Below are 12,345 nucleotides of genomic sequence, written 5' to 3'. Positions count from 1 at the left end.
GCGGCCGATATATCGGTGCGTCCCTAATATTTACAGCAATGCAGAATGGCACAGGCTATAGAGGACTACACATCCCAGAAATACTTTATACAACTATAGCATTTCTGTATAAAGTACTGCTGAGATTTCTAGTCCTCTATAGAGGGTCCCATTCTGCATTGCTGCAATGCAGAATTGCACCTGCTATAGAGCACTACAAATACCAGCAGTAATTTACAGCAGGCAACAAATAATAATTGTTTTAATTCATTATTTACCCTTACCTTCTCTGGCTGGTCTTCTGCTGTTTCCTGGTGGGGGATTCAGGCTGCAGAAAAACCCAGTGTCTGTTTCCTGCTTGCTGGGTACTCACTCCTGCTTGCTGGGTAGCCATCCGATGTGCCTGCAGTCTTCAGTCCTCACATGTCCTCGGCTCACGGCTCCTTCCTCACAGGGTATCCGGTGATCGATCGAAAGACCGGCAAGCTGCCGTGCGCGTAGCCTGCGCCCCCCTCCCCCAATTCAGCACGTCGGACTAGGAGTGTGGGGACATCAATATCCGGCGGGCGTGCGCTTGGCCCCCGCCCCCCTTCCCCCAATTCAGCACGTCAGAGTGTGTGGACATTAGCATCCAGCGGCCGGCGGGCCCCCCATCTCTGCGCCGGGAGCCTCAGATGAACGGATGATCCGACACTCCCGGCACAGGGACGGGGTGCCTGCCAGCCGCTGGATACCATCTATGCACAGGCCAGGACTGTGCTGGGCCCCGCTGAGGCTGAGGCCCTGGTGCACCGGCACCGGCTGCACCGGCGGTAGTTCCGCCACTGCCCCTCTCTCCTCTGCCTCCTGGCACACCATTTTCCAGAGCAGGCACCCCTCTACCTGTGCATCAGTGGACTGGGTTTTCAATTGGGCCATGGCTACAGCCAATAGAAGTCCTCTTCTCACTTGTGCTTCCCACCCCCCACTGCGTTGTCCTATTTCATGAAGAATAGCCTACAGTGTCTCTGGAGTGCCCAGCTGTGCAGCACCCATATCTTAAAGGACAACCAGCTTGCACAGCCCTGTCCTTTCTGGCAGGAAAAACCTAATTTTAGGTAACACTTATGGGTCTGGAGGATCGGACAGGGGAGGGGTAATCGAGAAGTGAGCGAGCGACGGTATGTGTTCGCTCACTTCCCGATCTATTGAGCCGACGTGACAGTTTCATTGTCACAGGTCGGCTCAAACTATGAGGCTGAGTGATTTCCACTCACCTCATAGTTCTCCTTTAATGACATAATTAGAATGTACAGTTTACAGAAACATATGATAGGTAAACATCACTTTTATTTGAATATACACGCACACACCTGCTCATAAATGCATACACGCAATAGGTTGGACTTGATGGACTTATGTCTTTATTCAACCTCAAATACTATGTAACTATGTAACTATGGATATTTTGATTGTTGGACAAATTCTGATGAGGCTATTTCAGTAACTAATGCTCAGAAATAAATTGTTCTCTAATTAAATGTATACCAGTCGGACAATATCTTATGGCCAAAATCAATTGTGCATCAGATGTAGATTTTAAAACAAAAGCAAAAAAGTTACAGATCAGATTTGAACTAAAGGCACTAGATCTTGCCACATAGTGAACTGACCCCTTGACTAGAACTAATGTGTAATCAATGTAGAACTTAGAAAGGGCTGGAGCAGAAACCTAGTTATGAAACACAGTAAGGCACATTATAAAGTGAGATCTATACTGTTGAAACATTGGCATATATTGACAAGTGACAGTAAGCTGTATGATCTGTTTCCTACCTCTCCCATGATTATCTAGCTATCGAGCTAAATCTCTTAGGGGAGAAATTAGTTTACAATACATTTCCTTATGAACATGAAAAAAAGAAGGGAATATTAAAGGCATTTTTATGTGTAATAACTGTGAATAATGTGGTGCATTTTTATAGGAAAGACTAAAAGAGCCTTCAAACTAAAAATGTACTGAACATCTGATCTGACCTTTTGGAGTACAAAAGTAGAAATAAAAGTAAAAGTGCATTGTATAAACTAACCTTATAATAATAATAATTAATGTTACCATTAGCTTCAGTTGAGGAAAGTGCAACAGTTGTTTGCTTTCGGTTAGACCAGCCACAATGTAACCACTTGTGGATTTGTGGTCTGTGCAGTCTACGGCCCAATCAGCATCCGCATATCTAACTAATTTTGGATTTGACGCTGCTGGCAGTCGTAGCTTCATCTGAATTGTCCCTTTTAAGTATTGTACTAACCTCTGTACTGTGTTCCAGTCAAGCTGACAGGGTGCTGCGACTTTTCTAGCAAGTATGCCCACTGGCACCGGTATGTCTGGTCTTGTCACAGTGGCAATGTACAGTAGCTTTTCGATTGCTCTGCGGTACTTCACTGTTGTTCCAAACAGGTGGTATATCCATCTGTCTTCATGATTCCTGGAATAAAGACAGGGATCTACTTTGCTTCTAGTGAATCCCTCTTTCATGAGTATTTCATTCACTTTCTCAAATTTCTTGAGTCCGTAAATGCGCTTGTGGAGTTTACACACGAACTTGTGTCCTTGCTCAAACCCTGGTGGTTGCTCCATGTAGAGATCTTCCTTAGTGCCTCCATATAGGAAAGCGGTTTTAAAGGGTTATTAAACCCTCCGGGTTTTTTTTGCATGTATCTACTGCTAGCAAGCAGTAGATATATGCAAACACTTTTTTTTTAAAAACGCTTTAAAAGAGGTTAATACTTGCCTGTGTGTTCGCCGCGCGCTCCCATTCGAAAATCTGAAAAATCTCGGGTGACCGCAAAGGATCTTGCGGTGGGCGCATGCGCAGTTCAGATTTTCGGGCAGGAGACGAGGAGAGACACAGGGTAAGTCTATGGACAGCATGCATCCGCATGCAGACACCGTGGGACAGGAAGTGCCAGCGCTGGATCGGAGACCCGCTGCAGCGCTGGAGGGACAGCTGAAAATGACAGGAAAGAAGAAGATCGGATTAAGAGACATAATTTAAGGTAAGTGCTTACACTAACATCGGGGGAGGGAACAAAAAATACTTTAATGTCACTTTAACATCTAAGTGTTTCACTTGCATGCCCTTCCCGGCTGCAATGCTAAGGAGTGTTCTGGTGATGGAGTGTTTTACGACGGGAGTGAATGTTTCATTGTAATCTTCTCTAAATTTCTGGGAGTATCCCTTGGCAACTAATCTGGCCTTGTATTTGTAGATATTTCCTTCTGCATCCAACACAATCTTTGGATACATGCAATTGAAGCTCAGCAAAATGCAATAGTATCAACAAAGAGAACATCATAATGTATTGAAATAAGAGGATCTACAGGAGATCTTGGCATGGATATGGATCATTAATAGCGTGAACCTCTTGGCTTTTATGAGTCCTACGCAGGACAGGTGGTCTCGTCGCTGGGATGCAGCCCATTTGCTTCCTATAGTACTGCGATCGGGAGGAAGCTCCGTGAGTGTGTAGGTTTTATTTTCTTGGAGTGATTTTATTTTTTTCTTCTGCTGCCTGTTGCCATTGATTGGCTTCACATTTTGATAATTTTTCGATGTCTTCCCATGATGTTGGTTCAAGTATGCTATTTGTCTTAGCAGTATATGTCAACTTGCAGGGTGGTATTACCTTTGTTGCCCAAATGGATCTTCTAATTTCAGGTTGTTCAGCAGAATTTAACATGGAGCTGGACTTATTGATTGTAAAATCCACCTCTTGTTCTAACTCCTGTGCGGCTTCACTTTGCTCAGCTCCTTTGCTGGTTCACTGGGCGAATTCCTTTCACAACTTCCCGGGAACATTGTTTCTTGTGATGGGTATATCCCTTACTTTGTTCACTATAGCCCACCAAAATACCTTCAATAGCTGTGTTCTCCAATTTGGATCGTTTCTCCTTTGGAATATAGACGTAAGCATTACATCCAAACACTTTGATGTGCCCTAGGCTAGGCTTTGATCCATGCCATATTTCAAATGGGGTGCTTTCAACGGCTTTTGAAGGTAGTCTATTCTCTAGGTATGTTGCAGTCATGACTGCTTCTCCCTAGTACTTCTTAGGTAGGTTGGCGTCTGACAGCATGGATCTGGCCATTTCTATAAGAGTGCAATTTTTTTGTTCCACTACACCATTTTGTTCAGGAGTGTATGGTGTGGTTATCTGGTGTACTATACCCTGTTTCTTCAGATATGATTCCCCTTCCTTACTGATGTATGCCCCTCTGTTGTCAGTGCGTATAATTCTTGGTTTCCATTGGAATTTCTTGCTGGACATGGCTACAAACTCTTGAAGTTTTTCTGATGTTTCATTCTTGTGCTTAATCAGAGAAGTTGGTATGCACCTGCAATAATCATCAATGAAAGTCAGTAGATATCTGTTCCCACCTGATGTGAGCGTTTTCATTGGTTTGCACATGTTGCTGTGTATGTGATCCATGGGATGGGTGGTCTTTCTTTGGGCCTGTGGAAGAGGGGTACGTGTGGCCTTTGCTTCCATACAGCATTTGCATGTCATGAGCATTTGGCAGGGCAGTACGGTTATATCTTCTGATAAGCCTCTTTTCATAATGTCTTTTATGGCTTCTGGGTTTCGGTGCCCTAGTAGTCTGTGCCATAGATGGATACATTTGTTGCATGGATTTGAGTGGCTGTTTTGACTTATTCATTTGTGGTGATGAGTCTGTATAGATGTTCATCTAGTTTTCCTTTTGCGAGGATTTGCTTATTGTTTCGGATTGTACAGTCATCACCTCCGAACTGAACTGTGAGACCGTTATTAGCAAGTGTTTTCACTGATAGAAGGCTTCCTTCTGGGTCTGGGACATACAGTACATTTTTCATGAGGATACTCTGCTTGTCCCCTGACAGTGTGATGCAGTTCAAGAGTCCTTGACCACTACCTTCTGCCGTAATACTTTTCCTTTTTGTTAGGAAAACTTTGTCCTTTGCACTGAAATCAATTTCTGTGAAAAGAGTCTCATGACTTGTCAGTTGACTTGCTGCGCCTGAGTCAATACACCATCCACGTGGTATACTGTTCTGAGTCACTTTAAAGGTAGAGCCCCATGATGTAGCTACAGTTTCCTTTGTAGCCGCCTTAGCTCTTTCTCTTGTAGGTGACTCTCGCTTTTGCTGCTCAGTCCTTTTTCAGATGACCAGTCTTTTTACAGCAAAAACACGCTCTGCTTTCTTTGTTTTGCTTTATGCTCTCATGCACCTTAAGAGCTTTCTCATTTTCTTCATTGTGCATATTTTCTTTCCTTCTGTCGTATTCATCAATTAATTTTCCTTTGATGTATTCTAGTGTTAGTTCCTGCTCAGGTCTGGTTCCTAGAGCATTAATAAGAGCATTGCATGACTCTGGGAGGATGCACAGCAGTAATGCCACCATGTGGTTATCTTTAATTTCCTCTCCAATTGCACATAACTGTTCTACAATTTACAGCATGACATTCACATTTCCTGGCCTTTTTCTAGCCTCAATGTATAAAGCTTCCATAGCAAATATAGTTTACTGTTTAGGTTTGAATGTTCATGCAGTTCTGTAATGCAGTCTACATACCTTTAGCTGTATTTTATTTTCTTATGTGGATGAGCTGGTCGTCTTCCACTAGCAGACATAAAATAGTTTTTGCTTGCTTGTTGTTTTTTTTGTCCCAATCCTCTGTGGGTCCATTAGTGGGTCTGTCTGTTCTCAGTATTTGCCTCAAGTTGTCTTTGATTAGCACCATTTCAAGCTTGAACGTCCATAGCTGGTAGTTGGTATTGTTGAGCTTTGCAATTGCAAACTTCTGAACTACCGTATTTTGCGTTCCATAAGGGGAGGTCCGGTGCGCCTTATGGAGCACTGGACAGACCGTAGCTTCTGTCTCAGCTTCTGACAAAAACTGTGACATGAGCTGGAGTTAGTGACGGCTGAGACAGGTGGCGCTGTGATTACAGCGCCACAGTCTCAGTGATCACACAGAGCAGACGAAGAACATCCGTTCTTCGTCTGCTCTATGGTGATCTCGATCGCCGCTGCTGCTCGGTTTTAATACGAGTGATCTCATTAGATCACTCGTATTAAACGAGCAGTGGCTCCTACTGTACATTTAGCTCTGCATTAGCAGAGCTAAATGTACAAGAAACTACTCGCCCGGCGCCCGAAACTGCATGTCTCGGGCGTCGGGGATTAGCTCCATAAGACGCAGGCACATTTTCCCCCTCCTTTTGGGGGAAAAAAGTGCGTCTTATGGAGCGGAAAAATACGGTACTTGCCATGTTTCAGTAGCTTGGATGCGGCTCTTGTTGACTTGCAGTGTTCTGTTTAGTGCCTGGGCCAATAAACTGTTGGTTATATGTTTAGATGAAGCATCTTGAGGAATGCTGAATTAGGTTTTACTTGCTTAGGAGAATACAACATTATACAACATACAGCGAGAACTTCCTGTGTATCATTGATAAGTATGCATATAGAAAACTAAGATAGACTAGCATTGCACTACAGTACCATCTACTGCTCAAAATACATACATACATTCAGTCAAACAATCAGTATGCTGTTGCATTTCCAACAGTTGCCACTTGAGATGATAACGTGCTTAGATATCACCCACAGGTGCAAACCACCAAAAAAGCGCTTCCCTTTAAGGATTAGCACTCACCAGATGATATTGACCACATTACAAAGAATGGAAAAACAGCATTTTAGATTAGAGGAATCATCCCAACAATCTATCAGACCTCCTTAGATATCCAGTAAATATAATCTCTCATAAGTGTAAAAAAAAAACAGAAGAGAGAACTGCACTAAATACTTTATTTAAAAAATTACAACTACATCAAAACTACTCACAAATAAGGTATTCAGGTAGCATAGATGAGACAGCTCTCCTGATTGGCTGCAGTCACTGTTCAGCCAACAATTTTCGTCTCCTTCAACTTTTATTGAAGGGAGTTGTGCGAACAGGGCCACACACAGCTTGGAATTCGAGCAGCATATAACCAGCTTTAGATCCGGATCATTTTTAGGACTGTGGAGCTATTTTTGCATTTTGAATCAACTATAAACATAGAAACCTAATATTCATAAAGACATTAATAGAATGCATTAGTTATATCCTTTCGTAGTAGTGTCATTAAGGAAAGTATTGTATGTATGAGCAGGAGCATTTTATTAATCATTATATTTATGGTCCATGTTATACTGTACGTCAGAGTTTTTAAGGGGTGTCTTGGTCCTGCAGGACTGAAAATCAGTTGTAATTAAATTAAAGCATAACTAAACGCAAAACTTTTTAAAATACTGTCAGTATTTTTTTTTGCTGTATGTGTCTCTTTCAGGGAGATTCTATCTCTCTAATTGAACTAATCACCAATGTCACTGGGAATAAAAGTGAGGGTAAATCCAAAATTTTAAATTGCTACCAGATGAAGAATAGAAGGAAAATCTACCAAAGTGGATGCTTATTTCTGTGACAACTCTCTAAAAAGAGATTTCCCTCACACTGGAAAGATATCTTCTAATTTGCTGTAGAGTCTCCAGCACAGGATATGAAGATACATTTTCAACACCAGGGGAGGGGGGTAGCAGATAAACATCCAACAAATTATAGTATTGTCAGCTCCAGGGTTTCCATAAACATCATAAATAAATGATTCCCCTTAGCACTGAGGAAATCCCTAAGTGGAGCTGATTAATTATGGATATCGTAACAGGTAAATTCTTTACAAAAGTATTTAATGAAGTAGAAAAATATAAACACATAAATCACACAACACGAACAATTAAAACTTTAAACGATCATGAAGACTAGCCTGCAACAGCTACATGTGCATGCATAAATCGTGACAGGATTTATTATAGATACCCCTCATTGGTGTCAAGCGGTCAGTGATGGATCAGATGCTGGAAAAAATGGATACAACTTTTGATTTGGGAGAGTCCATTCAAAGAAATGTTTCTCTGTAACAATCCAGACGGGTTTCACAGCCGGTTCAGGGTTACTTATTAACCTCTCTGACTCCCAAAAGAAAATTGTGTCCGTTTGTTGTTACGAAGATAGCAGCCGTTTCAGGAGAACATTTCAAATGTGCAGCTGACAATGAAATTCCCATCAGATCCTTTTCATGTAGTAAAGTTGTTAAATTTTTGACAGTTTCCAAATGTGTCTCTTTGTAGTGCGGCCGCACCAACGTACTGTGTGAGGAGACGGGAAACACTATGTATCCAAGCTTTTGATCCCGTCACTATCTATTGACATCCAAGCAGTATAGCTCGATCCGCTCTAAGGGTTTCATCAGGCCGTCCTTCGGCCATAAGTACAGCATATAATGCAAAGCTATGCAGGGAGCTCCAGACACGCAGATCCCAGGAGCTCCGTGTGCTCCTTACAAATGATAGCTGCCTCCTAACTTATGAATTTTTCTCTAGTCTAGTCTTGGAGCTCGAAAAGTATCTGTACTTGTACTTATACCGGGTACAGTACTTGGTATCGGTGCATCCCTAGTATAAACCAATAAATGTATTATATTTTTTTATGTGATGTGTTTAGGATGCCCCTTTTCAATTATCTGTTATATAATTTGACTTACGTAAATTTTGTTTGTGGAATTTGAATTATTATACACATATAGCAGTCAATATAAACAGGTTGAAGGGCTCTTGAATTAATAGTAATGGCCCTAATTAGATCTTGCTCCTCCCATAAAAATATCTGTCCTGGCTCATTTGAGAGTATTGGATAGCCAATATTAATATTTGCATCAGGCAGAAGCTAGTTTTGCTCAATGGGGTGAGAATGCTAAAAAAAAGACTGATGTAGAGCAAAGTTTTGACTCACTTAACTGAGAGTCGGGCTATTCCTTTAGAAAGGGTAAAATCTAAGAATAGCTATTTTTGTACAATAAAATTTTAAAAAGTTCATATTTCACTTAAAGCTGATTGATGGATAACATATTTCAAAAGGTGACAGTCTTTTTTAACGCACATCTGACCCGTAGCCAAAACTGCCAATAATATGTTTTTTATCACACATTCTGCAATTTGCAAAAGCTGCCTAGAATGATAAATGAGTCTAGCTAAGGACATTAGATTTACTCAAAATTATTTTTCTCTAGAAAATGAATGTTTTATTTAGGGCTGCAATCATACAGTACATTTATACTTATATTAGAACATTTGCAGGTTATAAAATAATGATTTTCCTGGATAGAGGCCACAGTGCCACTTTTCTAAGAAAATAAATCACAAATTATCCAAAGTAGTTTTTAAAGAATAAGTTTTATTGTAAATGTTACAAATAATGATAAAAGTACATCCCAACAGAATCTTTGGATACATGCAATTGAAGCTCAGCAAAATGCAATAGTATCAACAAAGAGAACATCATAATGTATTGAAATAAGAGGATCTACAGGAGATCTTGGCATGGATATGGATCATTAATAGCGTGAACCTCTTGGCTTTTATGAGTCCTACGCAGGACAGGTGGTCTCGTCGCTGGGATGCAGAAATCAGGGCAAGGCTAAAAGAGGGACAATAAAGAACAGAGTAAAGACAGGAAAGAGGAAGAACGGAACCAGAAAAGTAAGAAGAGAGAAAAGGAGGGGATGTTCATTGCACAACAATCCATATGTTGCCTGTAAAAAAGGAGCACAGGTCAGTCAAGATGGGGAAGCAATTCAAGTCCATCTGCACAGGGGAGGGCACTTTGACACAAGTGTAATAGGTTTTGGCAATGATCAGAGTTCCTGTAAATAGTCCATGGCACCCACATCTTGTTAAAGTGAAAATGGCAGTCATAAAGGTGAGCTGTCAGTCTCTAAAAATTCATTAAGGAAAATAAATGTATTAAGTTCTTGAACCCATTTATAGATAATGGGGGTTAATTGGGAAGTTAATGAATATGTGTGTTTGCCATAGCGATAAAGAAATAAATGATCAGGTTAATTTCGGTGCAAAAAGGATATGAAGTAAAATGTATATTTTGAAGCCATTATGCCTCACCAGGAGTGGTGAAGGGGTTCTTGGAGTTGTTTTATTGTGGTGCGCAAATAAGGAAGGAGATTCACTAAGTACAAATCTGAGAGGTCACCAGGTATTTATGTTCTAAGGCCTTTAATAGAGAAGAGAAGATAATTAATTTTGCAGGTATTGTTCATCACTTAGGGGAAGGAAGATATTGAGCACCTTTGATTTGTGTAAGTTAACCATGAAGCAACTGACTGACCCAAACTTAGGGAATTCATTAATTCAATCGATTCTGGGATTGGTGACATATAATAAGAGATCATTTGCATAAAGGCAAAAGTTTGTGATTATGGTTTTGCATAGTTATGCCCTGGATGGAGGGGCCTGCGAGTCTGATGGCCTCTGCTAGATGTTCCATAGACAGAATGTAGGTGTATGGCGACAGCAGGCACCCCTGTCTGGTTCCGTTTCTAATATAGATGGGTTCAAATAGAGTACCATTTACTCATGCTGTTGGTGGAGGTAAATGGCACCTATCTTGTATACTAATATTGGTGACCAGTCAATTTGGGAGAAGGTTGGAAAGAGAAAGCCTCAGCTGAGCAGGTCAAATGCCTTCTCTGTGTTAATGGGAAGGAGACAAAGCGGGATGTTTTAGTTTTTGCATAGTGTATTAGGGTCAGGATTTAGTGGAATTGTACCTAGCCACGTAATTAGGGAGAAAGCCCATTTGCTCCTTGTTAATAAGGACATTATGTTTGTAGAAGTTACCTGTTTACTCATCCAGTGCAGGGCTTTTGTCAGAGGGATGGGTGTGAATGGTCTCTGAGGTAAAGGGTTTAGATCTTTAGGGGCAGCTCGGGGTAGGACAGGTAGAGGGGTGCATTGAATATAGAAAAGTAGGTCAGAGTTTAGGCCTGTCAGGGGGAAGGTGGGATGCTGGAGGAGAGCCTGCACAGTTTGGAATAACAGGCATGATCGGTGAAGTGCATAAGATGCTTGGAGAGAGGATATCATTTTAGGAAAATAAGTGCAAGTTTATTGAACAAGAATTAACTTAGGTAGCCTTCTCCCTCATCTGTTTAAATGTTCATAAAAAGAGCATGTGTACCTCAGACCTGGGTATTATCTTTTCATTATGTCCAGGTGGGTCAACGTGGTTTGCAGCTGTTTGTGTTGATCTACAGCCACAGTTTAGAGTTCCTTCAGCACTGAATGGTATGATGTGAGGTGGGAATCATTTGAATCCATGCATTGCTGAATGTCCTGCAGTACTCTGCAGGAGGTCTGCCATGTCCCTTTTATTCAAGTTCTGAGTCACTGACCTGGAACAAGTATGCTGATCAGGAGTTCTGACTTCACTTGTGCATGCATACACATTTCTTTCAGTACAGGGTTCCTTTACTAACATTCATGAGTGAATGAGCAATCATTTAAGAAGAATATCAAACCAGAGAACATGTAAAATGACAATTGTACAGCAGAAGTGTTATTTTTTTAACCACACAGCCACATTTTCTCTCCTGTAATCCCAAAAGTAAATTATAAATTCATATTTTGCTGACTGAAATTACTATTTAGACCAGGGCTCAAAATTTCAAGTCCTGAGCTACTAGCCAGGCCTTAAGAGTTACTAGCCACAAGTTGCCCCACCTAACCCTTACCCTGCCCTAGCCTTAACTCCGCCCCTAAACACACCTTCTTAAATAATCTTATGATAATTCTTATCTTATGATAGTTGCCGCTTGTAAACGGCAGATTAGGGATTTCTGCTGCAGGAAAACGCAAGTTCCTGACACAGGAACCTCTAATCACACCTGAAATATACTGTAGATGTGAATGGGGCCTAATATACACACACGATATCGTACGATCCCACGATCATACAATAATCGGCAGGTGTATGGGCAGCGTGCGACCGCTTCTTCTGTAAGGTCGTACGACTTTTGTCTTCCAAGCACGCTGGAAAACCTGCCGAAAATCGTACGATTTTTGGCGGTTGGTGGCGTGGTCGGAAGACGAATGCCTCACACTGCCGGCTCAGCACTGTAATCATCGGAAGCTCTCCCCTCAGCAGGGAGGGCTTGCGATGATCGCAAGTACGATCTGCCTGTCCAAGATGGGCAGATCGTACGAGATTTAAATGACCTCACAACCTTACAACCGTCACATAACGAAAGTCGTGCAATGGTTGTAAGGTGTATGGGCAGCTTAAAACACAATAATATACTTCTCAACAACATTACACCTCCCCCTCCCGCACAAATATAATAATAACATTCCCCCCGCACACAAAAAAAAACACTCCCCCCTTTTTAACCCCCCCCACACATAAAATAATATACTCCCCCCCTTATTAACCCCCCCACACACATAAA

This window comes from Nanorana parkeri, unplaced genomic scaffold (genome assembly GCF_000935625.1).
Source record: "Nanorana parkeri isolate BGI_ZX_2015 unplaced genomic scaffold, ASM93562v1 scaffold417, whole genome shotgun sequence".
NCBI lineage: Eukaryota > Metazoa > Chordata > Amphibia > Anura > Dicroglossidae > Nanorana > Nanorana parkeri.
The sequence above is the reverse complement of the archived record's forward strand: the minus strand, read 5'-3'. Positions refer to the sequence as shown.